Source organism: Bos grunniens, chromosome 10 (genome assembly GCF_055505025.1).
Source record: "Bos grunniens cultivar Pamir isolate PY7600 chromosome 10, Bosgru_T2T1.0, whole genome shotgun sequence".
Classification (NCBI taxonomy): domain Eukaryota; kingdom Metazoa; phylum Chordata; class Mammalia; order Artiodactyla; family Bovidae; genus Bos; species Bos grunniens.
The window spans coordinates 6,242,585-6,246,896 of record NC_141174.1 but is presented as its reverse complement, the minus strand read 5'-3'; the positions used below and the strand labels follow the sequence as shown (position 1 = coordinate 6,246,896).

The 4,312-nt window shown below is 44.6% G+C and overlaps 1 long non-coding RNA gene across 2 annotated transcripts; it reads left to right on the top strand.

The window, feature by feature from the left end:
* Window positions 1-851: 851 nt before the first annotated feature.
* LOC147363890 (uncharacterized) lies at window positions 852-4,047 on the top strand. 2 transcript variants are annotated; one of them, XR_015133586.1, is made up of 3 exons: window positions 872-1,997; window positions 2,555-2,691; window positions 3,240-4,047. It is a non-coding gene; the product is annotated as an uncharacterized LOC147363890 (long non-coding RNA). The 2 variants fall into 2 exon arrangements; XR_015133585.1 differs by having other exon boundaries at window positions 852-2,691.
* Window positions 4,048-4,312: the final 265 nt, after the last annotated feature.

The window sequence follows — 4,312 nt, the reverse complement described above, 5'->3', positions numbered from 1 at the left end:
ACACGTGCATATAAGATCTTGCATATGATTTCCGGAAGCTCACAACTCCTGGAGAAACTAAAAAAAAAATGGCTCACAACCAAATTATTGAAAAGATATCCAGCTGAGGTTGAGTGCCCTTCCAGGGGGCAACCTTTTCTTGCCAAACCTTACACATTTTCACTCAGGGACTCGCTTGGTAAAGAGCCAGTTTGGGAGCTCAGGAGTAAGCAGGGTTGCCAGCAAGGATACACTCCTGTCTTGGAAACCATGGAAACAGAGCTGTGTGCACGCCTCTGCCTTTTCTTAGGTGTAATGTCCCATGACCTTTTTATTCTCTTTGAAAATCCCCAAAACTAGTTTTTTACTGAATCGGGATAAGTGGGATTTTCTTCATAAATACTCTTTAATTAGTAGCATGTCAAGAAAATGAGATGTTAATGACAAGTCTCTATTCCACGCCTGACATCTCTCTGGTGGTGTAGATTCTAAGGCAGTCGTGCGCAGACAGCATAAGATAGGATCTCAGTCCCTGACAAAGTTCAAAGTTGTCTGAGTACTTTGAAACAAGGACGTAGCTAATAAATATATAGCACACACTGAACAAATCTCAAGGCATTTGGCAGTAGTATGTATGTCACTAGAGGAATATTCTAGGTTGCCAAAATAGGATGTCATATGTAGGGATTTAATTACCATGGCAACTTGGGGCTTAGCCAGGTATTGCCCATTGGTTTATAACAGAAGAAACAGATTTGGAAGGTCTGAACAAGACCCGGAGGAGGGGGAACACTGCAACAGTGAGCCCTTCTCCTCTCCCTCCTGTTTGTGATAGCGGCTAATTTGGTGGATATTTGAGCCAGGTGTGTGGCCCTAAAGCCTTTACATATATTAACCTGGTTATTCCTCATGAGCCCACTGTGAGTTGGAGTCTATCTGTGTTTCACCACTATGACCATTGAGGCATACCTCATCAAAGACCCCAGGGCTAGGAAAATAGAACAGCTAGGAATAGCAACCCAGGGAGGTCTGGATTCAGAGGCCATGCTTTTAATCAGCTTATTATTCTGCTTAGGGGACAATTAACACTTCCTGTGTGCCAGGCACAGTGCTTGTTGCTGGGAAGACAGAGTTCAGAGAGACTATGCCATTGTGACAGATGGCGCTTCCAAAGACGGTCATGGCCACATCCCTCATCCTCCATGATCCGTGGCAGTGTGCTCTGTGACATCCCATCGGTGGATTTCCTCCTGTGCTCTGCTCTGTGACCACTTTGATCACTAGAATGCATCAGAAGTTCTGGAATTTCTGAGTCCAGACCATCAGAGGACCAGAAGCACCTCCTCGGGCCTCTTGGAAAGCTCACTTTTGGGGGACTCTTTCTAAGAACCCAGCTGCCATGCTGAGAGAAACTCAAGCCACCCAGATAGGACGCCTGGAGATACTCCTAGATGGACCCAGGTGAGCTCACAGCCAGCCGCCAGCATTACCGCCACATCTGGGGAGGAGCATCTTTCCATCTGGTCCAGGCCAGGTTTCACAGGACTCCAACTGTCATCTGACTACATCCAGGCAAGACCTCAAGTGAGAATGTTCCAGCTGAGCCCAGTCAACCCACAGAACCATGAGAGAGAAGAAAAGACGCTTGGTTGTTCTGAGCGACTGAGTTTGGAGGGATTTTGTTAGACAGCCATGTAAAACTAAAAACATCCACCTGCGAGAAACTGCCTTGGGAGCCAGTCGAGTGGTAACAAAATACAACCCAGAACTCCAGGGCCACTTGCAGAGTCTGGAAACGGAGCAGCAGCATCCACCTCAGACCTGAGGATGGGAAAGGCTTCTTAGAAGTAGCAGCAGCTGAGAAAGATAAAGGGGAAGAAGAGAGAAGGGGGAGGGGAAATAGGGGGAGGGGAGAGGGTGGCAGGGAGAGCGCAGGGAGAGAAAGGGCAGGAAGGAAAGAGAGAGAAGAAACCTTTGCAAAGGAGCGCCCAGGGAGGAAATGTCTCATTCTAGGACAGGTCAGGGGTTGGCACAGCCAAGGAAAAGAGTGTGGTGGGAGGAGGCTGATGTGTGAGGAGGGGTTAGAGCAGGGCTAGGGGAGACCGATCACGCAAGGGCTTGGCCTGGGCATGCTAAGGGTTTGGGGCTTGATGGTCAAGGGAATATGGAGCCCCTGAATCTCTATGCAAAGAACACTGAATGTATCTGGGACCTGGGAAGGCAAGTCTGCTCTGTGGAATGGGTGATGGGAGGAGGTGGCTGCAGACAGGACAGTGCATTCTGGAAGCAGGTAGACCAGGAAATGCCCAGGAAGAACAGGAGCGAAAGCAGAGTTACGGGGTGACTTAGAAGCAAGACGAGAAGTGGAATCCTCAGAAGCTGCAGGCTGAGGGGCGGGATGGATCAGAGATGAGCCCTAGTCTGGGGGTTTGAGCTATTGCGTGGGATCACTATTCATCAGGATAAGCAATAGAGACTACAGACCAGAAATGAGGGGAAATAGAAGGAGCTAATTTTGAACACATTAGTGTTCTAGTGTGTTCTAGTACCTAGTGTCTTTGTGGTACCTATGCAGAAATACCAAGCAAGCTGATGAGCAGAACAATACCGAAGTTCAAGACAGAGCTTGTCCAGACAGAGAGGACTGGAAGTCACAAGAACGCAAGGCGTTGTGAAATTGCAGGAGGGATTAAGAACTCCTAAAGATAGTAGGTACGTGCTAAACAATAAGTAGTTTAGGAAGTGATTTTAAGAAACATATGATAATCCAAAGATTCCAAAGTTCTGTGTTGATATTTTAACACCTCTGACATCAGAAAATTAAATTGCTTCTTGAAATTAATGGAAGATCATAGTTCAGTGGACAGTGCTTTTTCTTAGTGTTTCTGAAAATAATGGTGTCATGTAATCCATGTCATCTTAGATTAAGTGAAATCAGGTGGCTTATCAAATCAACCTGGCTCTAATAACTGCTCAAAATTTTTATTTACTTTTTTTTAACTCTATGAAAAATATGCATTTAAAAATTATAGAGCAGAGAGTATGCCCATGGGGCATAATAATGTCACGACTCAAGTGAGAAGTTTGGAAAAACTGCTACAAGAACTTTAACAGCAATGAGAAGAAGAATATCTGCTATCTATTGAGCACCTGTGAGCATTAAGTGTGCAGGTGTTCCATTAGGTATTTATGCATGTTAATTCATTTCCATCTCACTTTGATCCCATGAGATAAATACTATTACTGGCTTCATTTCACAGATGAGATCATGTAAGCAGTGTTATATAACATCAAGTCTCAGTCCTGAGAAGGCCACAGCAGAAATCCAGAACAAGTGATACAGCCCAGGACTAAAACATACCCCAGTATTCAGGAACGTCAGTACAGGAAAGTGGAGACACTATCCTGTCAAAGGAGACAGGAATCTTCTTCCCAGATGTCAGGATTCTAGCCATGTGGTGAGAATTCATGAGCAAGACGCAAATACTCTGGAAAAGATCCTGGTTCCAGGAGGGAAATGGGGTGTCCAGGAAAGTCATTCAGATGAGAATAGGAAGAAGACCAAAGTGGACACCCAAATGCAAATCTGATGGGCCTGAATGTGTCCTCTGGGAAAAGGAGGGAGTGAAAGAGTGATTGTTTGGGAGACTGCAGGCCAAGAACCAGGAAGTGACTTGAAAGTGCTTCACATTTAGTCAACTTCAGCTTCAAGCTGATCCTGGAACTGGCAAAAGGACTAACTTACAAGATTGGAAGAAGGACGCTATCGTTGTGAAGAATGACAGGCAACAGAGACCAAGGAATTGATTAGGCAAGACTTGAGATCAGCCAGAAATATGTTCAGGAATCCCTTGGCTATTTAATTCGATCAGGAATGGGGAGAGGGACTCAGTACCTAGGAAAATTCTCTTCTTCCAAGACAATCACTAGGAAGTTGAAATAGATTACTTGGCCTTCCAGGTTAAGGATCAAAAATAATAAAATATGGAGAATTCGTTAAAAAACCTTTTGTTATTTAGCCAAATCTTTCAGTTGATTAAAATCAAAAATTAAAAGTGTTCATACAAATCTGTTAATGTTAATAATTGAAATATAAAGCATTTTTATTACATGGCACCTGCTATACGCTTTGCATCCATTGCCTCGACTCACAACAACCCAACCAAGGAAGCCTACTATTATAACATCTATCATTACACACAAGGGAACTGAGGCCCAGTGAAAGGATATAATTTGCCCAACAGCTAGGTAGTAGAGACAAGAAACAAACTCAAGTCAGAGATTCCGAAGTCCATGATCACTGCGTTGGGAGCGAATGATAGTCGCTCACTCG